Source organism: Pogoniulus pusillus, chromosome 4 (assembly GCF_015220805.1).
Source record: "Pogoniulus pusillus isolate bPogPus1 chromosome 4, bPogPus1.pri, whole genome shotgun sequence".
NCBI classification, from domain to species: domain Eukaryota; kingdom Metazoa; phylum Chordata; class Aves; order Piciformes; family Lybiidae; genus Pogoniulus; species Pogoniulus pusillus.
Window position 1 is genome coordinate 25,334,562 of NC_087267.1, and position 26,419 is coordinate 25,360,980.

A 26,419-nucleotide genomic window follows, 5' to 3' on the forward strand; every position below is an offset into this window, starting at 1 on the left:
GATACCAACATTAGGGTTTTGGTACACATATTGTAATCTGAGATCTCTGGGATAAGTTCTTAACGTAGCATTGAGTGTTTTCTTCACTATTCTCAACAGTATTTCTTGTGTAAAATGTCTGCATTGGCACCATAAGTTGCTTGGTTCAAACAGGGTGAAGGGCAAAGACTACATCATGTCATGTGCTGTCATTAACCTCTCACTGCTGGTAGGCAGGTTCTTTCTCTGAAGTCCATGTGGTGCTTTTTAGACTTTTAACATTATGAAGTAGCTGCTCAAAAACAGTGCCCATTCCAAAAATGTCACCTTAGTTTCAGGATCCAGCTGGGTATTTTAAAATCAGTTGTTTTTAAGTACTAAGCTCCTCTATTGTGAATGCTGTAAATAATTCTCAGCAGCATTTGGATAACACAGTAAATAAGGCATAAAGCCACACTGGATAATGAGAAGAAAAATAAATATTGAAAAAGTGCTAGTTTGTTAAGTAATGTCTATGCTGTGCATGAAATGAGACAAGGGCACGAGGGAAAAGTCTCCCATTATAGAGACTTATGAAGGATTTGAACAAGGAAATATTTTTTTTAGTATTTAGTATCAATCAGATTTTAGTCCCAAGAATTGCCTCTAAGACTACTCATCTTTAGATATGCAGGACTTAAGTCACCAAAACTTTGGGTAACATTGTTAGTATCTTTTGCATGTCTTGGGCAGGGGACAAGAATGACCTTTCAAAATGTTCCTCAGAGCTATTTCTGCTGTTGTCACCCTGAGACCCTAATGAATGTTTTTAGGGGAACTGCACAGGGCTTGCATCTCTCTTCATGCATGTACTTTCTGGCATATCTTCCAATACTTCTTTCTCTTCAGCTCTATCTGACCTGTGCTACCTGGATGACAGTAGGGAAAATACTGTGTCTCCAGGAGAGTTGATGTCTCTGCACTACCAGCACGAGTAGCATGCAGCACTGGGTCGAACTGTAACCACGAGCGCTAGCTACCGGGAAAGCCCTGTGTAATGAGTTCTCTGGGGCGTGCAGAGGAGCTTGTCTGGAGACTTATGCTGTTGTTTTCCCACGTGCTATCAAGTACAATCTTTCATTTCCCTTAAATCTAAGTTTATATTCACTGGGCCATGTAAAGGCCAAATGTCATGCCTTTGCTACTAGATCATGTTGAAAAGAGTGCCCATGGTGAAGGTTTACCCTTATCAAGTGTGAAATGATTGGGAGAGAGCTCCACAGGCAAGCCTTGTCTCTCTGCTTTTCCCTGGGAGCAACCAACGTGGGTGACCCATCTAAGAAAAGCTTTGTACGCATTCTGTATCACTAGCTACAGACAGAACTGCAACGGTTTTGCCCATATGTTGGCACCTTTCCCTTTATGGAGAAATGAGGCCACGCTTTACCAGTAGATGCAGTACTTGAGATGTGCAACATGTTCTGAACTTTGCATACTTCATTTTGAAACCTGTCTTGTGAAAAGTGCTAGTAGGCTAGTTATAAAAAGATTGGGGGGTCCTATCACCCTGCTTTCAGTAACATTTGGCCTAAGGTCTGGCTACAAGACCCACAGGAGAGAAGATTCTTGCAACAGAATTGCATTTTATTTGGCGGTATCTACTTGTCCTTCTTTAAACCTAAATCTGCATGCCAGTCTTTCTCATATTTTTTCTGAATAATCTCCTAGGGAATAAGTAGAAAAATAAACAGTAGATTCTTTACCATTTTAGGAGAGGGATGGAGACAAATTCAGCTCCAAAATACTAGCTATTTTAAATGCAAAGTGAACCTTCCTTAATTAATACTTGGCAAAGCGTTTTAAAGATCAAAGTGTCAATATTGGCAAATTCTCATGACACACCTGTCAGGTAAGTAAGAATTACACCCATTTATAGACCAGGAAACTGAAATACTAACATCAGCATTTTCACATTTGCTGCCTCGTTAATTTACTGAAATAACTACTCTAATTCTCCAAGGTTCTGCACATTCTTAGTTGTCCTAAATTATACTTGGAGCTCAAGTGTGTTCACACTTTTGAAACTGTACAGAAAAGTGAGTATGGCAGCTGAACCTGAGGTGTCCACAAGTAAGTTTTTCTCCAAACTCAAGTACCTCTAAAAAATCTAGAGCTGGACCTTGCATGCTGTCAGTTCCTAGGCTGGACTCGGGCTCCCCTGCTGCCCAGCTCTCGTAGCTAAATGCAAATATTTGTTTCTCAGTGGAGCTGTAAAAGGTGTGAGGTGTATAGATGAGCATGGGAGGGTGAATGTTCAGAGGTTTGTTTTTTTTCCACAGGAAGATGTGTATAGAAGGAGAGGGTGCTTGAAGTGGGAAGAAAAATGGTGTATTATGGCAGTTAATTTATCTACCTCCAGTTGCTTCTGTAAAAGGTTACTTCATTATTTCTGTCATGGCTCTCTCTTCTTTTGTTACAGCATCAGCAGAGTGGTATAATTGGGCTGGAGGACAGATTTTTCACTGACATGTTGAGCACTGACCAAAAGGAGTGGGGATTTTGAGCAAGTGCTGTCTCCCCTTCAGTGCGCAGTGCGACTTGTTTCCAAGTGGTGTTTTAGTTGGAGCAGTGGCAGTGTTCAAGTACCTTGCTTTGTCTGTGCAAACAGGTTTTGTAACCTATTTGCTCATTTGATGAGGCATTGCCCAGCTCTGAATACAGCACAAAACTTAAGACTGGCGTCATTCCATCCCAGTCTGTTCTCCCTCTTGCAGGAGCAGGTGGGGATGGAGAAAACCCCCGCCAAAAGCTGTGGATGGGTTGGCACTTAGAGGGAAAAGCCTAGACTACAAAAAAAGGGATCACAAGGGACTGAGCAGCCTGGAGCAGGCGTGCATGACTGAATTAGGAGTTGGAATTGTTTGGCTTTCAAATTCAGATAACTTGTTTGCTGTCTTGGCCCTGCTCAAACTGAATAAGTGCTACTGCTAATAACAAAGCCCAAAGCAGAGGAGCAGTGAAGGATTAAAACCAGAAAATGATGACTCACCCTCCCCTCTTCCTCCTCCCCATTTTCAGTCCCCACTAAATCTCTTTACATCACTAAAGCCCTGGTGGCTTTTTGTTTATAAATAATCATGTGTTTGAAATGTTAAAACTTGTAGGCAGGAATTAAAAGGATATGTGATGCTACAGCAGTAAAACAGTGCAAGAGAATTGTGAAGGAAAATTAAAACGTAGTTATTTTTGGCAAGGGCTGCTACATCCTGGGGAGATCAAGAGAAAGCAAAAAGCAGTTTACCCATGCCTAGCAAAGCCTGGCAGAAAAGTTTGAGGCAGTAAAATAAGGCTTTTTATCAGTGCTGGGGCTATCTCAGTTTTAAGGAAGTGCAGGGAAAGACATCCACCGAGAGCTCCCTAAGGAGACCCTGTTCATTTTAGGTGTAATTAATTTTTGAAACAAATTTGAGCCTATAACACCCAGGGAGCAGGGCCCTGGGGGAGATCATCTTGGAAGAAGCATGGCAGTGCCACCTCCCTTTCCTTAGCTGTCTCGCGGCTCTTTTCTGCTCCACAGGCTGGAAGCTCCCAGCTCCCTGCACAGGACTTTCACTCCATGGCTTCTGCAGAAGCCCATCTGAAGCCATCATGCTATTGATACTGCCGGATTTGGTGCTGGAATGCCTTTTCTGTAGGGCTGTTACAAGTCCCTTCATAGCTAGCAATTTAAAGACTTCTGCTCCATTCACACCCTGCATCCTCTTTCTTTATGATAGGGATGATGGTTAAGCAGTTATCTTAGGTGAACTGTTATGTTGCTTTGCCAGGCTGCATTAACATGTTAATTTGTATAGAATAGGCCACCTCCACTATTCTTAACCTTTGCTGTTACTTTTGTGCTAGCAAGCATGAAAAAATGCCCTATGCTCTCAGGGTGTTATTTTTTAATGCTGTTTACAGGCCAGGGTTGGGTTCTTGTTCTGTTTCTCTCTGATTTAATGCATTTAAATATATTAACTGAGAAACATAATCTCTGTAATAATATTGAGTTTAATGATGAATGTTATATGTAATTAAATGATTTATCAAGGATAAAAGTTAGAATTAAATACTTGCTTACTTAATATTTTTTTACAGCTAAATTCAAGGCAAGCCTCAACCTTATTGATTCAGTGTTGTGCAAAAGACATTATACTTAAAAATAACTGTTCCTTTGGACAGCTAGACAATATTCTGGTGTCCTCTTACTGCAGCACTCAGTTTGATCAAGCACAGTGTCATGAAGTAATGTCAAGACATAAAAATACCTTAGTTTTCAGTAGGAAATTTCTCACTGTCACTAAGCCAGTGACTTTGTAAACAGAAGTCTTCCAGGAATAGAAAAAATAGTCTTATTTGTCTTTGCTGGGTTTCCTTAAGATTGCATCCATTTAATTTGTGGCTAGTTAAATGAATCTTACTAAATTACAGTTCCTGGGAATATCTGAGTTTGTGAAATATTACGACTCTTGTGCTTATACATAGCTACTACTTTCTTAAAAATGTGCCTGGAAATTTCCAGACAGCTGAAGGGACCTATTATGTTTTTCATCAAAGCCAGACCTGTGTTTTCAAAAAGAATAGTTTTTTAGAGCTTGCTTTTTATTTTGGTTTTCTGTTTTAACTTGGAGGAAGAATGTTGGACCTGGCTGTAGCAAGGATGTTCAAGGTGTGTGTTGCTTTGAGAGCTCTGACTGTTGGGAGTTTTATCAATAGGCACAGAGTTCTGTTGAACTTTATTTCTAAAGAAAAGGAATAGTTTTCCGCTCTTGTGGAAATAATGACTTCACAAATCATGGTACATTTTAGAGGCAATGTTATGGAGATTTATACCATGATACCCTCTTCTTACCTCCATTTTCTCAAGGTGTTTTCTGCTATGATCCTTTTAGCACGTCAGAGAAATCCTAAGGATTCCACAGGGAATGCTGGAAGATCCTCACTAAGAACACAGAGCTGGGTCATGGTTGGACTGTGGCATCCTCTGTGTTAGTTCCACATACCAAAGTTTCCACATACTAGCCATTTGGCTCTTCATGGAGGGGAAAAAATGGGTCATAATATGGTTTCCGTTGTAAGAAGCAGAAACACAGAGTACAGCTGATGTCAGGAGTGGTGGCGCAGGTTCCTGATATCCTTTAGCACTCCTTACAGCCAGTACCTTTAGAAAGCATGGAATATATTGTTCTGTCTACGAGAAACTGGACTGATTGGTTCTCTGCTCCACAGTAGCATTGATTGACGGTGCTTCATCAGAAGTTAGAGAAGTGGAATGACTGTAGAGAGACGTTTGCTTGGTCACAAAGTCGAGGAGATCGTGTTCAAAGGCCAGGATAGTGCCAGGAAGGAATGGTGTTTGTGGTTAGTAATTCAAGGATGAGCTGATTCATTACATTGCTGGGATGTTCATGAGTGAACTGAAATAAGGCCATCCAGCCGTATGTCATTTTTTCAGTTGATTGACTTGAGAAATGTATTGGATAGTGTTCATTTGTAGCAGTCCAAGCTGCAGAATATGGAGTTTATCTGGCATATAAATATTTGTGGTGCCACCCTGGGTTTGTTTTGCAGGATGCATGTGCTTCCTTCTTGAGATCTGGCACATGGGAATATTCTACCTCTTTGCATGATTACAGATGTTGCCTAAAGGAATTCTATGCAAAGAAGTTTTTTCTCCTAAGGGAGGTATATGTGAGCAAAGCTTTTACAGCTGGGGGGCAAGCTATGCTGAGAGAAATTGTACTTTGAAAATATGTCTTTGAAGTTTATATAGGACCAGGAGAAAAAGAGTAAGTAAATGATGTAGACAGGGAATAGAAACAAAATAAAAAAAAATCAAACAAAAAAAAAGAAACCAACAACCAAATTAAAGAAAGGATAATGTTCCAAATACATCTGTTTTGCATGACTTCAGCAAAACTGAATATGCTAACATTGCAAGCAAATGTAGTATCTTGAAAATAGTTGTCTTTTAAAAAAGCAGGTGTTTATCCTCACAAAAGTATGAGCAGTGATAATATCCCCTTCCAGTAAGTTTCTCTATTGTCTTTGACAAGATGAGAGGTGATGTTTCTTTCTCCAGTTGTTGGAAAACCACTGAAAGTTCAGTCATGTCAGGATATGTTAATGTAATCACTTTATTTGGTACCAGTTCAGTGTAGGCAAACAAGGTAGGTTGGTTCTCTCATCTCCCCTTGTTTCTACTCCTGCCATAGGTGGCAGAAGTATGGGCGCAAGCAAACTTCAGGCCTAAGCAAGAGCTGAAAAGTCATCTGCCCTGGAGTTGAAAAATGCTGGATCAGCTCCGTGAATGTCTTCTCATCACCTTTTGCATACCAGTGCTAGCCCAATGCAGAAACTTCCCTTTCAGAGCAAGGGACTACTGCAGTTAGGGGTAGCATAGATTCTCTAGTAATGAACTAGACATCAACTGTTCTGCCTAGATGTTAGGCGAAGTGTAACATTTATCTGAGATCGTTCTTTGAAATGAATGGCAGGACAACCTGTGAAGAGAGGGGCAAGCTGCTTGCTGTTAGATTCACTAGATAAAACTGCAGCTCTGACCTTGTGGGACAGGAGAGGAAAAAGGTGCCCCAAGTGAGGTATTAGGCATGCTGTGATCTTCCTCATGTGCTAAGCAACAGACAGGAGCCTTGACTGTGACCCGAACTGCTGAATAACTATGGAGAGGAAAGGGAAGGGGAGAGAGGGCACATTTGATGTTTCGTGAGACATGATTTTGAGGCAAGCATTGCTGCAGTGATGCTTTATATCTTGTTCTGCCAACTTCTGTACTGAAGTTGAAGTACATTTATTGTCTTTGGCACTAATCTAATACATCTAACATTCTTGGGCAAGGTAACTATCTGACAGCTCCCATGTACTTAACTCATTGCCATGTTTTGAAGATTTGTGATATCCTGGTATAATATTGTCATACAAGTAGTGGGAGGTAGAGTGCCTGCTGTTAAAGTAGGGAAAGTAGAGCCTTTTAAGTCAATTCCCTAAGCCAATGTACATTACAGCATACAACTATGTTTTCTGGAAGTGGTTGAAATTGCACTAGGGTCTCAATTTTCCATTCACTGGTCTTGGAAAAGGCATAAGCATCTAAGTGATGGAAATTAGTACAAATTGGTCTCATAAGTTAAATTCTATTAAAATTCTTTTCTGTCACTGAGCAAGTGATCTTGATGAATTAGATTACCAGATAATTTTCTTCACAATGTTTGCTTTCATTATGGGTGAAATATGCAAAATAATATCTAAATAAAGACTAAGTTAAGCTGTTAAATGCTGCTTCTAGGAGTAATCAGATGTTTTCTAGCTTGTACTTTGACTTGAAGGCTGTCTGTCAGCCTTCATCTTTATTTGTGGCAAATAAAACTTCTTTCCTGAAGGGATCAAGGTATGAGCACATAAGAACCATAGTATTATGCTTACTGCAATCAGTGATTTTATAGGGATCTTGTTAAAGTTCAAGCTCTTTCCCAGCAATAGAACAGAAATAACAGCATATGCTGAAAGTAAACCAGTCCCTGTAAATAGGTTCAAGAAAACTTAAAATGCAGGGCAGCTGTTTAAGGTGAGTGTCAGCACCACTTGAGGGAGAGGAGGATCCTAAGATAAAATGATAAATACCAAAGACTGTAGTCAGGTATCTCTCCAGTAGTTGTTGGTCTTGCACTACTCTGGAAACCTGGGGTGTGACAGGGTGGGTAGGTACAAAAGAATCTCTGCTATCCATGCAGCACGTTGAAAGTATAACCAAAGGATCCAAGTGAGGAGAGGCAGATGTACTGAGGGCACTCTTCCGCATCATGCAAGTGGGTGCTTGGGCAATTAGCTCCCCGCAACCCTTTCAGTATCCATTGTAAACTGGACTGTGAGAAGGTGAATACCCAGAAGAAAGCAGACCTCTGTGAAAATCCTTTTGGTGACTGACTCTCCGCAGTGATGAGCATCAGGCAGTAGTCCAAAGGCCCACAACCATTAGCAACAGACTGCATATTGAATTTTGTGAGTGGTGTTGGATCAAGACTCTGAAGTAGTTAGTGCTGTACCAACCCAGAAAGGAAATTAAAGCAGATCAGACTGAAAAGCTCCATGTTTATTCAGAAAGAGGCAGATTTTCATGGCAAGGTTAAGTATTTACATGGACATTTAATAGATGATGACATGGAGAGGACTAACAAAGTCTGTTGTTAATAGTAATAAGAAGCCCAGGTAGGAACAAAAGGAGTACCATGTATTTTGGGAAAAGAAACTACCAGACACAAGTAACTGAGCATCAAACTATGTAGGATTAACTGATCTTAGAGCTCTTCTAGGCACAAAAGGCCCTAGTGCTATCTGATGATAAACTCGGACCGGAGCATGCTGCCTAATGGCAAAAGATTGATTGATTCTCATTTAGTATTATTTCTGGACTGTAATGCAGCCCAGATTTCAAATTTTGGTGTCTCTTCTTGCTGATTGATTTCTGCATGTATGGCCACTATAGCAGAGTGTTTTCATAGGGCAGGAGTAAAAGCACCACACAACAAATGTCTCAACTATATATCGAGATTGCACATCACTTGACAGAGTGTTGCTTTCATGTTCACACAAATATAATTCCCTTTTGTTGAGAATACAGTTAGAAAGTATAACTGCCATAAGGACCAACAGATGATGTAAAGTATTTGGTGAAAATTTCAATTGCTCAGATACTTAAGAATTGTTTCATTAACCATCTTAACAGAATAAAGGAATGTCATGTTCCAAAAAGTAAATACCAAGTTTTGGTTATCTAGTGACCTGTTCTCGCTCTACATGTTACATTAGTAAAAGCATCTTTGCCCTTTTATCTGATTTGTTATACCTCATCCTCTCTCCTTAATGCACAAATTTAAAGACCCTGGCGTTCTGGTGGACAGCAAGTTCACCATGGCCCAGCAATATGCCTTTGTGGCCAAGAGGGCCAATGGTATCCTGGGGTGCATCCTGAAAAGTGTGTTGAGCAAGTTGAGGGAGGTTCTTCTCCCCCTCTACTCTGCCCTGGTGAGACCACACCTGGAGTATCGTGTATAGTTTTGGGCTCCCCAGTACAAGAGTGACAGAGATCTACTAGAGAGAGTCCAACAGAGAGCCATAGAATGATTAGGGACTTGAGCATCTCCTTCATCAAGAGAGACTGAGTGACCTGGAGCTGCTTAGTCTTGAGAAGACCGAGATGGGATCTGATCAATGTCTATAAATATCTGAGGGATGGGTAGCAAGTAGATGGGGCCAAATTCTCTTTGGTGGTGCACAGGAATAAGACAAGGAACGATGGATAGAAACTTGATGATAGAAGGTTTCATCTCAACATGAGGTGACACTTCTTTACAGTGAGAGTGGAACAGGCTGCCATGGGGGGTTGTGGAGTCTCTTCTTTGGAGGCTTTCAAGACCTGCCTGGATGCATTCCCATGTGAACTACCCTAGGTGACCCTGCTGGGCAGGGCGATTGGACCTGATGATCTCTGGAGGTCCCTTCCAACCTCTAAGGTTCTGTGATTCTGTGAAATTATAATTTTCGCAGCACAGAGGCTAAGGACTTACCCCATGCCAGACAGTGATCCATGATCTGAGACAGGGTTAGATATTCTTGATTTTATTCCATAGATCATCCTGGTTCAGAGTTGGAACTATGAAGACTGCTGTTCTTTCCTACAGATAACTCATTTCTAAAAGTAACTATTTTCCAAAAGCTTCCCTATGAAAATATGTATGTATGGTTATTACATGTGATTTCCCTGTTGCTTTTGCTTGGGTGTCATTTCTTTGTCCTGCTTTGGTTCCTTCTGAATTTTGAGCTGAACTCTCAGGGGATGAGCGTGCTGCAGATCACCATGGCAACACTCTGAAAAATGCACACTGCAGGCGCCAGGCTTTGCTGCTGTTATCCGTGTGAGAGCTCTCATGATCTGTGGACTTGCAGACTTACTCAGAAGCTGTGAGAGGAATGGAGTTGATGTCTGAGAGCTGTGGATACCATGCCTATTAAAAACATTTCCTGTGTAAATTGAGGAACTCTGGAAATTGTTTGCTTATGTACAGCACTAGCATGCATCATTTTCATACTTGCCATTGATATTTCCCTTAGCAGACTGCAAACTCTCTTAGGTTGTTTCACATAATTCTACTACTAGCCTCTTACATCTTTGCTCTCCCAATTTTTACTCGAGACTGCTGTGGCAGACATTACAAAGGGAAAGTTGTCATCCTGGTAAAAGCTTAAAGATGGGTGATGATAAAACATGTCATAAAGATTATGAAACAGAGTATGAAAGAGGTGAGTGCTCATATCCCTGCTGTTCCCCAATCCTTTTTCAGGAGAAAAAGAAAACATTCAAAGAGTTATTTTATAGATAAGTGTTTTGTGGCAGTGGTTGGGAGAAAATGACTTCTCTCCAGCAGCAGGAAATAACAGAAACTGGGTAAAAGTGTATGTTGCCTTCTGAGACATGAAGTAAGGACTCTGGGTTGTCTTCTGACAAGGAAAGTGTGACATTGGGGGTTTGTTTTGTATTCTTGAAATAAGTGCACGGCAGGGTAGAAGGATGTAGGTTTTCTTTTTCTTTCCTTTGTTTTTTTTTAAATAAGTGTGATCCTAGCCCACCGGCCACAAGGTTGGATCCTCACAAGGATGTGGGCTTGTAATGCTCAGAGCTGTGACTAATGAAAGAGTGATCAGCAACCTTGAATAAGGTGCTACTGTGTTTACTTTCTACATGAGGAGTGCTAAGCCCATGAGAGCAAATTCCATAGAACAGCAGGATGCAGAGGAGGAGTGCACAAACCTATTGTCTAGAAATGCTTAGGACAAAAATCTATCTGAAACCTTACTAGGGATTTTCCCAGTCCCATTTGTAGATGTGTAGAGGTCAGCACCCATGTTAAACTGGCAGGAGCTCAAATTTCCACTCTGAAAATGGATTACACACTTCATGGTCATCGCTGGGTAAAACACACAAGCTGGTCCTCAGTCAGGAGCCCAGATCACCCACGCAACTCGGTGCCCTAGAAGTCAGGTTTTCCTCAATCTATTGCTATAAATGCAGAAGCGTTTATTGAACAGCATGGGATCAAGGAGCTTGTTTTAGGCAAAGGTGTCTGGTAGCAAAACATCAGAAATGGGTGTGGATGCACTCGACAGACAAACTCCCTCTCCCCACTCCCCCCCCCCCCAAAAAAACCCCAAAGCATTCCCTTTACAGAGCCACTGAACAAACCCACAGCACTGTTTGCATGCTCCCATCCTCCACTCCCTCCAGTGTGCATTTCTTCTTAAATTTAGGTGGCTGTGGCACCTAACTACAGAGATCCCCATTGCTATGTTTAAGTGGTTGAAATCTCTGAGTCTCTACTGGAGATCAGTATAATAATGTTTAGTCTGAAGTTCTCAGGCTTGAGTGTGAGAAAATTTGCAGTCACTGAGTAGGTGACAAGGTAAAGGTAGTTCAGCTTCTGTAGGATTGAGAGTTTTGGAAAGTTGGGAGGGAAGTGAACTGGTGGTTAGAAGCTGGAAGAATGACACAATAATATAACAAATAAATCTTAGGAATGTTACTTTAATTTTTTGTTAGGAAATTAAGAATGATTTATTTAAATGTGTAACTTCTAAGATGAAGTGAATTGGCCAGGGTCCTTCTCATGCAAATCAATTAAACTCAGGCATGCCTCTTTGAAAAAAGCAGTAAAAGTTCACGTAGTGCCACATATTTTAATCCATTTACAGAGAGCAGAACTCTGGCAAATTGAGAGGTGTGGAAACAATCCTGTGTATTCTGGCCAAAGAGTACAGCACTCTAAGAAACTGGCTGAAGAGAAACAAAGTTCATGAGTTATTTTAATTTCCTGTTTGTCTGTTTAAAGTCCATATTTTTAAAACGAAGGTGGAAAAGAGTATTTGTATATTTTTCAAGCATCTGCTTCCCAAAATTTCAGAAAGATTAAATTGTTTTGAAGTCAACATGAAGAAGAGTACTTACTAGTGGTGATGTAGTTCTAGGTAACCCAAAGGTTGCCATAAGTTTAAAAAAAAAAGTTGTACCTGAGCCCTATTTTTGAACTGTAACTGTTAAGAGAAAAATGTGGAGGTTATGTGGGTTGCTGCTCTGTCAGAATGCATAATGTAAACAGGATAAATTGATTTGGAGCTCATGGAATCTCAGCATGAACAATGTTTTAAGAAGTGCTGACTTCCTCCTACAACTTCTGGCATCAGCATTAATTGAATCCAGTGTATTTATCTTCCTTTGCCATTCTCACTAAAATTAGATTGTTTACTTTTTTTAGCAAGTTAATGGCACAGTTTAGTGCTTAGCTCTACTACGAAGAAAAAAACTTGGTAGAGAGTCAGCCTACTTCTTTTACCTCTAAAACATAATTGTTAGAATAATTGTGCAACTACTGATGCTTTATAGAAAAGTTTCTCCTGGATAAGAAAATGGGAGATTTAACTTGAAAGCTTCTGATTTCTGAGGTGTGCAGTACTTGAGGTATGTCAGTTTCTGAAGGCTCTTGCAGAAAAGCTTCCCCCAAAAACCAGGTCCTGCTGCTTACCAGGGTTAATACCCAGTATTGTTTGTTGCTAATCAGTTTGTTCCTAAAAATATTAGTATCTTGGAGGATCTTGAACGTGTCTTGACTTTGATGTGGAAAAGTAGCTTCTTTGTATATGAAATGTTATTGGGGAAAATGTATTTTGCTGGTTGTATAGTGAAATAATTCTTCTATTCAGCCCTGTTTCCCTACCTCAGCCCTGCTGTTTCTAATGATGCTTTCATGTAGCAATTCAAGCCGTGAAGAGAATAATACAGTAGGTAGCACTTCTAATCAGTACAGGAAACATTAAGCAGTGAGGAACAAATTTCCAACTGTGCAAACAAGAAAAAAGAATAAAAAATGTGAAAGCTGGTTAGGATTTTTTTTTCATTTCTTTCTACATACATTGGTCTTGCCTATGGGGGTTTTATGGTGGCACAGTTACACACTTATCAATAATTGTTTCTTAATTTTACTCTGTTTCTGCACTGAAGTAGTACCAAATGTTGAGCTCCACTCAGCTAGTCAATTTTCAAGATTGTATGTGGACAACAGAAGCCAGTGTGATATAAGTAATCTTTTAAAAGGATAATTTTCTTCTTGTATCGGTGTTTAATTGGATGGAATCTCAGATATTACTAATACCTACATTGCTTAAATACCGTTCCCATCAAGGTATAACAATGGAAGGGAAGGGCTACTTGTTTGAACAGAAAGCATGTGCAGGCATGCTGTGCTTGCAGCACCTTCCATATTTGCTTTGATTTTTTTTGTTGTTCTTTCCCCTAGCATGAGCTACTGAAATTCAAAATCTTGCGTGTTTCTGCTCAGTATACAAGGAGGAAGGCGCTCAGAGGGAGCAGAAAGAGCTGAACCCTTCCAGCAGCTGGAAGACTGGAAGTACAGGAATCAGTGAGTGTTGTTTTGAACAGCCAGGGGAGGGAGGAACAAGCAGAATATCTGCACTGTGGGTTAGGGAGGCTGCTGGAAATGAGGAAGCACCATCAAAATGCACCTCTTCTGTAGTCCTGTGTCGAGCTAGGGTCTCCAGTAGAGAACGATATGGGCCTGTTAAGTACAAGTGCAGAGGTCTGCAAAAATGGCCAAAGGACCAGAAACAACTCTCCTATGGAGTGAAGCTGAGAGTAGGGGTTGTTCAGCATGAGGAAAAGAAGGTTCTTGAGAGACATTACTGCAGCTTTTCAATATACTGAGGGGGGATATAGAAAAGACAAAAAACCTTTTTGCCAAGGCCTGTAGTAGCAGGACAGGGGGCAACAGTTTTCAGGTGAAAGAGGGTAGATTTAAATTTGGCATGCATATATTTTTTTCTCTGTGAGAGTGCTGAAACACATGAACAGATTGCCCTGGGAAGTTGTGGATGTTTCATCCCTGGCGGTGTCCTAGATAAGGTTGGACAGGGCTTTGAGCAACCTGATCTAATGGAAGATGTCCCTGGCCATGGCAAGGGAGTTGGGTTAGATGATCCTGGAATGTGTCTTCCAACTCAAACCATTCTATGAGTCTATAAAGTTGGTATCCTATCTAAATAAAGATGTGATGGTTTGGAAGTTATCTGTCCCTCCACTCTTAAGACAATCATTCAGACTAGACTCAGCAGGGTAGCAATTAAGGAATGAAGCTTTATATTTACAGCTTAGCACAATATACAAGCAGATATTTACTATACAGAAATATACAAGGTAAAGGTAATGCAGAAACACAACACCCTTCCCAGAAACCTGACTCCCCAGGAGGGACTCCCAACCACCTTTCCACCTTTCCCCCCCCCCCCCCCGCTATCCCAGACTTTGCCTTACGTTCAAGGTGATTTTGGAGGATCGGACAGGGGGATTAGAAAGCAGAAGGATTAGTTACACAGAAAGCATGTTAGGGAGAAAAGTACAGGCACCAGCTGCAAGAGAGACCTGCTGCATTATCTATGTTTTGTGTTCTTGTTTTTATACATCTCAGCAAGCCTATGAGTGAAGTAGACATCATCATTGTTTCCTTCTCACAGCCTATAATGTAATTCTTCTCACCAAAATATTCCAGCTATCCTCAAACTAGCACATAAAGTGAGAAGATGTTTTTAACTCAAAAGGTTGAATCTAAAAGTTTCAGTGCAGTTAGGTAGACTGAAAAGGTGCTCAAAGAGTGACTTACTAGAGTAGGCTAAACCAGTACTCAAACATGCCAGGAACAAAGTAGGGCCAGCCAGTCAGTGGCTGGGATTTGATAGGACATTCAGAAAGGTTAATGTTTTCACAGATATTTCAGCCATTCTTGCTGCATCCAGTTCCCTTTAGAAGAGGTCAGGATGTTTTCATGAAGGATGAGCGGGGCAGGAGGGAAATAGCACAGGCTCACTTGAGAACCCATCTCAGTGGGAAATGACTGTGTTGATAGATACGTTCATACCGGGGGAAAAAAAAGTTTAAATAAAAAGTAAATGTCTTTGGATATCCATCCCCACACAGAAGAGCTAAGACCTTCTTCTTCTCTCTGACATCAGTGCTTTACCATAGGAGAATGTATTTTTTCTAGTAATTGTCCTGAAGCCATTAGGAAGTTACTTGTTTCTAAATTCTCTCACTGTTGTTCACTGTCCTCTTTCTTCCCATTCTGTCTTGCTTTAAAACAACCCAAAACCCTGGCAAATAAGTGAGGGACAGTGAAAACAATTAAAATCCTTCCATAAGAAATGAGATTTGGCAGTTCCTCAGGTTGAAGGGAAGAAAGATGGTATGAAAGAAGCAGCATAATCCTGATACCTTATTTTTCTATTCTGGTTCATATAAATAGGATCTAATTAAGATAAAGGCAATTAGGGCTAAAAAAGGAGTGGGTTAGAAAGCCATTTATTTTCAGGGAATCAGTCCTGCCCAGTAATTCACAACTGTTACCTGCTGTGGTATGAAGGGAGCCCCATACACTATGATGTTTCATTGCTGGATGCAGCTAAAAAAAGGAGTGGGTTAGAAAGCCATTTATTGTCAAGGTAGCAGTCCTGCCCAATATGTCACAACTGTCACCTGCTGTGGTATGAAGGGAGCCCCATACACTTCGATGTTTCATTGCTGGATGCAGTACAGTGCAAAGCTCTTGAAAGCTTCCAGTCATTAAGCTCCACTAAACAACAGAAAGCTTTTTTCAAGGAATGGTGCTCTTGCTTCAGTGAGCTGGCCACCATCCATCCCTAATAACTGCCTTCTGCCTATCTAAATTACTCTGTTTATTTAATTGGATGTGGGTATATGTCAAAAGATGTTGTTGGGTATAGTTGATGATGATAGACAATAGGTGCTGTATCACCTGACACTTTCAGGGCTGGGCAAAACAGTTCCTATGTGCAGATCATAATGATTTTGTGCAAATCACTCTGAAGCTTGCAAAGAACTTCATAAATCAAACAGCAGTTCCAATAAGTTTAAACAAAGTGTTATTAATAAAAGTACTGTTCCCTATCAGGCTACCTAGACCACTGTGGAAATTGTATGTGAGTATTGTTTTAGTACTCCAGAGCATATGAAAGAGAGGCCTGGCTTCTACTAGAAATTAAGTTTTCCCATATACATCTACCACAGGTATGGCCTTACTGATACAGTGCTGGAGGGACTAAAGACTATTGACTCTTCTAGACAAAGGTGGTTATCTCTTCAAAGTAGATAATTGTTTTTCTTGTCAGACTGCCTCTTAAAAGCTAGAACCTTAAGAACAGGTTATATTTGTGTCACCAATAAGACACTGAATGCGCTTCCTCCCGCTCTAACTGTACTTGCTGTACAGGAAGGACCACGAATGCGGCCATCAGTTTGAGATGCTGGTGTTTCAGGTGCCTCATGCAGTGAAATCAGATGTCTGTGTCACCAAGTATAGCGGACTGCTTTGTCAGCAGTTTTTAAACTTCTGAGACTTGAAAGATATGAGAAAGATATTAAAAGTTAAGGAACTTTTTTGAATAAGCAAACAATGGTCCTGCTGATCCAAGCTATTTTTGAGGGGGGAGATATATGTTTAATCACCTGTTGAAGCTGGTACATTTTTCTAGATGTGTTCAGATCAAGCAGTGGCCTTCAAAATCAGTACTTTAGTTCTCCTGTTGATTTTCCCACCACCATCTTTTTTGCATGGAGGTAGGGTTCTGCCTCCAGCTCTTTCTATGGTAGTGAGCTCGCTTTACATACTGGTGAAAGTGAGCAAGGTGACCTTGCTTTCCTCTTTGAATGATAACGTCCTCACTGCTTTAATGTTAAACTACTGCCTCTCTTGCTGAAGGCACTGTGCAGTGAGAGTACAGACAATTTTAAATCCTTTGCCAGAGAACAGAAAAGACTTCATTAACGTCTGGAGTATTTGAATCTCAACAGTGTTAGTATCTTTAGCATGAGAGATCAATTATTTCAGTGGAATAACAAATACACCCAACAAAGATATTTTGTAACCCCGTTTCACTTTACAGGCAGTTTCTCTATAGCTGTGTCTTTTGGGTGGTTGTGCTGGGGGCAGAGAGGTCCAAGATGTTGGGCAGTTACTCAAGAGCAAGCAAAAAAAATAAATTGCAACTCACTTTTCATTCTTTTCTGCAAATCTTTGTGCACTATTAATACTTATACTTTGCAAAAGCTTGTCTGAATTCCCAAGATGGTTTAATTTTACTGAGTTGTTATATCAATTTAGCTGAACACTCTTGTTTGACATAAGCCTAACTCTGTCTAAATAAATATTTATACACTGTCTAAACAAATCTAAATGTTAAGTATTCACTTAAAAGAATTTAAGTGCCTTATTTCAAAACCTTATTTAAAAAACAAATGAGACGAAGTGTAGGTAAGGTTGAAAACTAAGCAAGCGCACTCATCTAACTGTGTACTTTTACAGCCTGCTAGAGACTGCACTGTACGAAAGCAGTACAAATCTAGGAATGAGTGGAATAAAAATGTATTGTCTTTTTTTCCTCTCAGGGTAGTTTAGTGCTTTTGCTGAGATCAGTAGGTGAGACTGCATGAGAATTTCTTGGCATTTTGGTGACAGAAGGTGCTTTCAAACATCAAGTTAGCAGATAAAGTAGGGTAGCTACGCGTATACTGGGCAACGTGGACAGACTTGCACGATCACTTCCCTACTACATAACTCTATTCTTCCTAAATGCATGAAAACCATCCTCTTGCCTCCTATTTTTAATGGCCTTCTATGGTTAGACCTGAAACTAAGAGGCCATTGTTAAAACCCCTCATTTTACCTGCGTAAGATTTCTGCCCACCATTTTACTGTGAAGCAAACATGGTAGCAGCGGATACCTGAGTGAGCAACAGCATCTCAGCTCCATCTTCCTCCTCGTGAGGTAACAGAGTTGGAGACTCAGAGGTGGACTGCAGGCCTTCCCTTAGACACGGTGAGCAAGGACCAGCCAAAAAGGCAGTGGCTGTCCTTTACATACACTAATTTGAGACATGCTTCTTTCTCAAATGCCTATGAATTTTCTGCCTGAAGATGTTTACCCAAAACTTAAGGAAAGTTTTATACTGCAGCTAATTTTAGCAATATGTTGGAACTGTCTTGATGCTTGTTTTGTTTTTTTGAATCTTCTTGTAACTTCTCATTTTATATAATGTTTTTCACTTATATGTCTCAAAGAAATAAAGCACTGCACTCCAGTGTTGCAGCCTGGAATCTGAAGTGCTGAGACTTCAACTGGTTCAGCTTCATGTTGGAGCAACCTCCTTGCCTGAGCCTCTGTCTTTTAGCATCAATGCTTTTCTATGCCATCTTTCCTTGAATCGATGTTAGTAGTTCACTTACCATCATGTTAACTATATTAAGTTGCAGCGTGCTCAGCCTGCAGTGGAATCCTAGCTTTCTTTGGATGCTGATGCAGAACTAGTTCAGAGATAAGGCCTTGGTGAGTTTCTGTTACTTGCATTCTCAGAGTAAGCAAACCCAGGTTTCAGAAATATTCAAAGAATGATCTTCATTATCTCATATATCCCCACAGTTCAATACTTTAGTAACTTATTGTTTTTTAGTATCTCTGTCAGTTACAATCAATGCCTGCTCTTCTCTCATATAACTGGAGAATAGTAAGTTTGAGCTTCCTGCTGGCTTTGCTCTGTGTCATCATTTAAATCCTATAGAAAGTGAGTAAGATAAATTTTGTACTCAGATATGGAAGTGCAACTTCTGCTCTTTTCTGTCAAAGATAGCCCATATTTGTCTCATAGTCAGAGATAGTCCATAGTTTGATGGGAGCTGGTATTTGCAAAGAACTGTATAGAGTTCATCTGTGTCTTGGAGTGAAGCTTCCTCTGAAGCATGTCAGGAATTAGTCTCTTGCTGAGGACTCAGTCTGTTGTGACTTCAGGTGTTGAAATGGAGTTTCTAGTCTCTGAGATTGTTTTCCAGCTTCGTTTTAGAAAGCCACTCTTCCCTGGGGGAGGTTCTAATGCTTCAAATCCTTCCAATACCCAGCATGGTTAAGAATCGTCAATGTCATACATAGGCTTTATAACAGGCATGGAGATGTTTCTGATGGCAGTTATAAATGCACAAAAGATGAGCATCTGACCTCATCTAGTGGGTACATCCCTTGCTTACTGCAGAGGGGTTGGACTAGATGACCTTTAAAGATCTCTTCCGACCCAATGCATTCTATGGTTCTATGATCTAAATGTCTTTAGAAATGCACACTGAAAAGACCAGGCCAAGGGACAGGAATTTTTCATCTTGTGTTAGCACTGGCTGCAGATTGCTTGTGCACAGCGTCCAGGGCATGCAGCATGAACAGGTAGATAGCTCTCTGCTGTGATGTGACTTAGCAAGCATCATGTATTTGCACTAACTGAATGCTGTTATTACCTGATTCAAAGATCATTGTCCCTAAATAATGAAGGGCTAAAAAATACTTAGTACTTTACAAGATGTAGATGATGACAGATGTCTGCTTGAGGAATGAAAATGTACTTTTATATAAAACCAGATAAACTATACAAATTTCTACGCAGAACCTAGTAAACCTGAAAAAAATTAGAGACATTAGATCAGCTTAAAGCTAATAAAATGTGATAGGAATGTGCAAAGTTGTCAGCAAGTGTCCTTTCAGGGAGAAGGATTAGCGTGAAGCATATTTTGCAAGAATTACTGAGAGTGTGTTGCAGGGTAAACTGGCCCATAAAACTGCTCCTTTTTGTGTGAGCCTATAGAAGGACTTCTCTCATGAAATAAGGAACCTGAACAACAACTTGTAGTCTTCAGCTGCTGCAATAAATAGTTTATTCTTTTTGTATGCACCATATGTAGAATCAGAAGTGCTCCTGAAACAACTGAGCTGTGCATTCTGGTTACTTGGAGATAAGGTTATCCAAATAAATGCTTTGGAACATATATATTAAACATTCTCACTCTTGAGTGTCCTTCAGTTGTTTGCAGGGGAATGCATGTTCTGTTTTCAGTGACATCATGCTTCAAGGCATCTTTCCTGTGCTACAAACTTTGTATCTTAAGGTGCTTGTACAAATCTTCAGCTTATTTGCTTTCAAACAGTTAAAGTGTTCATGCAGAATGATCATGTTTGGAGACATTCCTACATATATATATATTCTCCTGTGGACAGTGTGCAGACTGTGTTTGAATGTAGAGTTTTTCTACCACACAAAATTTCTCAGTACATCAAGCAACCACTCTAAATTCAAATCTGAAATATATATACCAGAATCCCACACACAAGGCAAAAGTAAAATATAGTTGTATTAGACCTTTTAACCACATCAGTGGGTGCTGTAAAAGAAACATTTAGCTTAAAAACTCAGAAGATATGTGATGACAGCTGCCCAGCAGAAGCCTTTGGAGGCTGTCTGTATAATTAAGCTTGCAGGATAAAACTGGTCATGCAAGGAGGAGGATTTACACTGCTATCTGCCTCGTATAATGCAACTGGTCCTTATTGGCTTTACTAACTCACGTGTCCAAATGCACCTACCATTGAGAAGAAAAATGTTCCTACTAACTGCCAAGCAGCCTTGCATTGGCCTCTATCTTACTGCAATGGCACAGAAGAAACTCAATCTTGTTACAAACAGAATTTAGCCATGCTCTGCAACACAGGGAGCAGGCGTCCTTGCTCTTGTCACTGGAGTCATATCTGGTATTTCACGTCAGGTCTGTGGGAAAACAGTAGTTTTGATGGAGACCTCTTTTTGCATTTGATAGCATTGGCTATTTCTTTGGACCTACTTTTGAGTTTACTCGAACATTAAAACAAAATAGAGTCACCATAGGTGGGACTCTGCGTGAGGCAAATGTGACCAACTTGTCCTGCAGCTCCTCTGATAAGAAAGTGGTAAGACTTTGTATAGAAGTACTTATGGGTTTGCTTCTTTTGCTCTGTGTGTTTTCATAGGGATGCCTTGGCAGCATTTACTGAAGCAGTAGGTTCAAGACACACTGTGCTGTCAAAAGCATGACAGATGCTGCTCCTTTGTTGGAGCATGGATAGCCCAGCTCATCAACTGAGAAGGTTTAGGAGGAACCAACTCTGAGTGTTAGGAAGCCAAAACCAGATGCTCTACTTACAGGGCAAATACTGCTTCCCCTCACCTTGTTTTGGTTTTTGGTTTTGGTGTTTTTTTTTTCTAAAGGTACATTTCTGAGTCTTTCGGTTCTTTTTGGCTGAAATACTACTTGAGAATAACTTGCTTGCCAAGTTAGCAGGCAGATTAAAATAAATTCTCCAAATGATGGGATGTTACTGGTAGTAATGGAAGAGCTGATCTGCTTGCCCATGGTTGTTTACTCCCATCCATCTCAAATTTCATCTTGTGATCTTCAGAAGCATGGCTTGTGGGTCTTGAAGGCCTTTGATGAGACAGAGGAGAAAATTGCAAATCTGTGACCAGTAATTATAGGGACAAATTCTGGGACTTAGGCTTACTTTTGTTTTCAGGGCAGAGAGGAAAAGGCTGTGTGTGTATGTGCACATACTGGGCAGCAGCATTTCCAGGTAATGATTGCGCTGGGGAGGGGGAAAGCTGTTGAGTACTGAAAGAGGGCTTATAAGAAAGATAGAGAGAGGCTTTTTGTCAGGGCTTGTAGAGACAGCACAAGTGCAAAGAGAGTATGTTTAGATTGGACATAAATTCTTTTTGCTGAGAGTGGAGAAACACTGGAACAGGTTGTCCAGAGCAGCTGGGGCAGTCCCAATGTTCAAGGCTAGGTTGGATGGGGCTCTGAGCAATCTGATCTAGGGAAAGGTGCCCTTGCTCATGACAGGAGCTTGCATGAGATGATCCTCAAAGGTCACTTCTAACCCAAACCATTCTATTATTCTCTGCAAGTTTATGCATCACCTAAATCCTGTTAGAGCTCTCAGTAGAGGCCATAAACAGGTCCTGGCCTGGTTGGCAGGTTCATAGAATCAACCAGGTTGGAAGAGACCTCCAAGATCATCCAGTCCCACCTGTCACCTACCCCTGTCCAGTCAACTAGACCATGGCACCAAGCGCCTCATCCAGTCTTTTCTTGAACACCTCCAGGGACAGTGATGCCACCGCCTCCCTGGGCAGCCAATTCCAATGGCAAATCACTCTCTCTGGGAAGAACTTCCTCCTGATATTAAGCCTATACCTCCCCTGGCGCCACTTGAGACTGTGTCCCCTTGTTCTATTGCTGGTTGCCTGAGAAGAGAGACTGGCCCCCACCTGGCTACAACCTCTCTTCAGTTGTAGTGGATCCAAGCCCACCTATGCAAACTGGCTGATTGTATTTTTGTCTGCTCTGCGTGAGTTGAAGCTGTCCTGCAGATTGTAGCATGGCAAAGGACTTGCAATTCTAAAGGAAGGACCTCTGTTTTGGAGGGATAGTCAGACACTGGCATGAAATGGCTGGTGATATATTTTCCTCACACATTGTATCATGCTTCTTTTCTGAAGTAAAGTGCTCCTTGAGATTAAATAATGTTGGACAGTTGGGAAGCTAGGAAAACACATTTTATGGCAGTGTTATGCATCCATAAAAAGGAGATTTTATAATGCTTTTGCTGACAGGCCCTTAAATAGATGGACGCAGGTAGATGTTGCTGTCAGGTCTGTGCAAATTACTGGTTAACTGGCTATATAAATTTGAAGTGAATTACAATTAATGGAAATAGAAGAAGTGCCCACAATGTCTGTCCAGGCAGATTGGATCAGTGCAAGTTAGCACTGATATGTTAGAGGCAGAGACTCTCTCTGCGTTTAGATAACTCTCATGTCTTTATTTTAAAAAGAGAAGGAAAGAAACGGGGGGGGGGGGGGGGGGAACACAAATCCAACTGCTGCGATTTTGTTTTGTCTTTTCTCACCTGAGCCAGCCAAAAGCCACAACCAGGAAATGAATAGGTGAGGAAAAAGCAGTCAAGAAACAAAAAAAGTATTTAGAGATAAGGTTTGAAAAGAGATAGGAAGTCTGTGAGGCAATGAGTACGTCTGACTCCCCGTTGAGGTCTGAAAATCACCTGAGGTTCATTAACTTCCCTTTGTACCGCCACTACCCCACCCCCGCCCCGCTGCTTTTTTTTTCCATCTACTGTTTTGTCATCAGAGACTTTCCACGAGAGTATTCAAGGTGTAGTAGTAGCAGCCATAGGAGAGGAAAACTTGAAGGCTGCGCCTAAGAAGAAAAGAAGGTGGTGGGGAGGTAGAGCTGTAAGATATGAAAGGATGTGTGAGAGAGAAAAAATAAAAAGGCTTAAACAAAACCTGTCATGAACATTAATTTGAAGGGTAGAGAGAAGAAAACTCACACTTTAATCTCAGAGAAATCAAAATGAGCAATACCACCATGGACATAGGAAGTTTAGAGAACTGCAAGAAAGATGAACCAGAAAAACCTCTGCCATTTATCTCCAGCAGAAGAAGCCAGGAAAATTTTCCATTCCTCAGCTATGTGTTTCTTGGCTTCCAGCATTCAATGAACTTTCCATTTCAATAATTTTTCCCATCCTTGTCTGCCTCCCTCCCTTTTCTTCTGGCTCGCATTATCTGCTGCCTAAGTACAATATATATTTTAGTACTCCTTAGTGTGGTTGACAGCTTCTCATTTTCCTAGAGCTTCTGTCCCACCTCTCAGAAATTCTGGATAAAACACTTGCTCAGCCAGATAACTATATTAAAATGAAGATGACAGGAATCCATTAAACCCAAATGGGGAAACAGAATCAGGAGAAACAAAAGAATGAGAAGACAGCATGATGATGAGACAGGGAATCACACAGCAAACACCACCAAGTGAAAGGCAGAATTAGGAAAGGATTTTGTTGCGTGAGGCTTTAGAGACTGTTGTCCCAAAAATGGATTCTTGACCTACTTTATTATGATCCTGAGCAGGGTGATGTCAAGAAGCTAACACACCTTATAGTACATGTGCTGCATTTTATACATACAAAATAATATCAAATCTAGGAAGATACTTTGCCACTCCTGACTTCACACACGAAGACAGAAATCCACCACTCTCCTATCTCAGTGCTTATGTTACCTTTCAGGACTACCCAGTGTTTACCCAGGTGCGATACTGCCTTCAACTCTCCAGCCCTGGTTTTGAAATCGGAAACCTTTGATACCCCCTTTCCTCTTGACAATACATTAGATCTGTCCGAGGGGTGGGGCACTCACATTGTAATTAGCAAGAGAAAAGGGGACCAGTTCTGCATTTCACAGCCATCTCCTTTGCTCAGAAGACTTCACCTTCCCAAGTCTAATGTCCTCAAGGCTCTTCCTTGTGAAGGATCTTAGTCAGTCGTCCAACAAGACTACTTGCCATATTTGTTTCATTGACTTTTGGGTGCAAATTGATTTATCCCACTGATTTATGCGATAAATTTCATACAGCCTTACCATTGTTTCTTCTATTAAGTTCTATAACATTATAATGTAACAGGGGAAAAAAAACCCAACAACCTAAATGTTACGGCTCTGCCTTGTGCCAAAATGCTACCTACCTTTGAAAGTCTTTGTGCTATTCTGTATAGCTGTCACAGCAAGGACATCCCCGGCTGTTGCCTGCAAAGGGTACATGCAGGTTTGAGCTGCTGACAAAGTGGGCTGGTGTTGCTGCAGAAGGCTGCGGCTGCATCGGACATCTGAAGTATGGTTTGGAGCTTCTGTTTGAGGAGGAGGGTGATATGGACCTCCTGCCTGTGACCCTTTGAGTCCTATTTGTGTAATTTGTAGAGAAAGTAAAGCTTTACACATGCTGGAAATGTTCTCTGGTTTGGTTACTTTGTGTGTGTGTGTGTGTTTAATGGTTAATTATGACAAAGAACTATGTCTGGCAAGGAAGGAGCCAGAATAGTTTTTGTTTGTTTCCACGTGGTCATGCTCAGATTCCCTGACACACACTGGGAAAAAATCCTCCTCCTTACTTGTTTCTTCCAGGGGAAGTCTGAAACCAGTCCTTGAAGATGACCTTAGCACTGAAAACAAGCAATTCGTTGTTGTAGTGCAGAGCTGGTGACACAGAGTTCTTTTACTATCAGTATAAATGCATTTTTTTCCCTGTGCTGTAATACCCTTATTAGTGCAGGGAAAGCCAGCAAATTAAAGCTATCCTAGCTCTCTGAGTTCTTCTTCCCATGTCAGTTTCAATTTTTTGCTGGGCCCCCAAGAACAGAAACGTTTTCTTCAGTTACAGAAGAGGTAAAATAATCCAGGGCTGCATGGAGCTGTGGCTAGTCAAGGGGTGTCCGTGCTTTCTGCAGAGTTTCTGTGGACGCCTTGCACAGCAATTGCTGCAAGGAGCCATCCTCTCTGAAAGACTAGGCAGCTCAGATACTGTGGTGAGTGTTTTACACTTGAGGACAAATCAGGGTTGTCCACTTGCAGGTAGCATAAAAGTCTAAGTGGCTGAAAGTGTTTGGAGAGATCTGTATGGTCCTGTGCCAACTGCAGACTGATGCAGCCATAGGCCATCCCTGGCCTCAGTACTCAATAAGGTGTGGAGGGGGTCGTGGAAGTCTTAAGTTTTTGTTAATTAGGAGAGCTCGTGGTTTTAATACAACCACAAAGCAGGTCAGATTTTGTGGGTTCAGAATCCTGATGAATCAGCTACTTCCTATTAAACGTGTCACTTGGCTGCTTTTCTTGCAGATCAACTACATCTTTGTATCACTGAGAAAGCAAAGCCTCATTAAAATGGGTGCTTCAGTTCTACTGAGAGAATGCCAAAATTATGCAGGGATGAATGTCGACGTCCAGACTGAAAGGGAGGTGTGGTCCAGGAAGGCAGGAATGCAGGTCTGCTTCTGCATAATTTCTTCACCCTACATATATGCTGCTGCCTGCATCAGTGGAGCTGGATTGTGTATATACGAGCCTCTTATTTGAGGTGATAATATGAATGCTTGTCTTCATAGCAGACATTACAATTAAAAAAACTAGGATTTGAAGGGACCTTCCTGGCATAAGGTACCTGTGTCTCAAGCTGGTTTATACTCTGTTTTATACTGAATTGCTGGTAGCTAATGCTGTGGAATGAGGTCTTTCCACAGCAGCTATTTTTATTGACTTTTTTTTTCTAACCTACTTCACACTGTGAACTCTTGCAGATACTTGAGAGAATTTTTGTTTTGATTCCTAAGAATAGCAAAAAGAACACCCTTGGACTATGGCAGAATCCATGATATAAAAGATTTTCAAGGTCAAATTGGTGCCAGATCTGGCTGTAATAACCAGATAATTCATTAGAGTTCAACTTGGTGTAGCATGGCTCTGCTTCTAAGAGTGCATAAAAATCTGCAGAGCACTACTCTTCTTTTTTTGTTTACCTGCTGATGTTGCAGAGACAGCACATTATTGGAAATTCTTGAGTGCAATCACAAA

At 41.0% G+C, this 26,419-nt stretch overlaps 1 protein-coding gene across 6 annotated transcripts in view; it reads left to right on the forward strand.

Moving 5' to 3' along the window:
- Window positions 1–26,419, forward strand: part of PLXNB2 (plexin B2) — a 273,275-nt gene that overhangs the window by 156,763 nt on the left and 90,093 nt on the right. Inside the window, exon 1 of one of the 6 annotated variants that reach the window (XM_064142406.1) lies at window positions 13,400–13,481. The exons of the other annotated variants lie outside the window; for them this stretch is intronic. The gene's annotated coding sequence lies outside the window, so the exon portion shown is untranslated. Of the gene's footprint in view, window positions 1–13,399; window positions 13,482–26,419 lie in introns of those variants that run through there. 6 annotated transcript variants of the gene reach the window in all.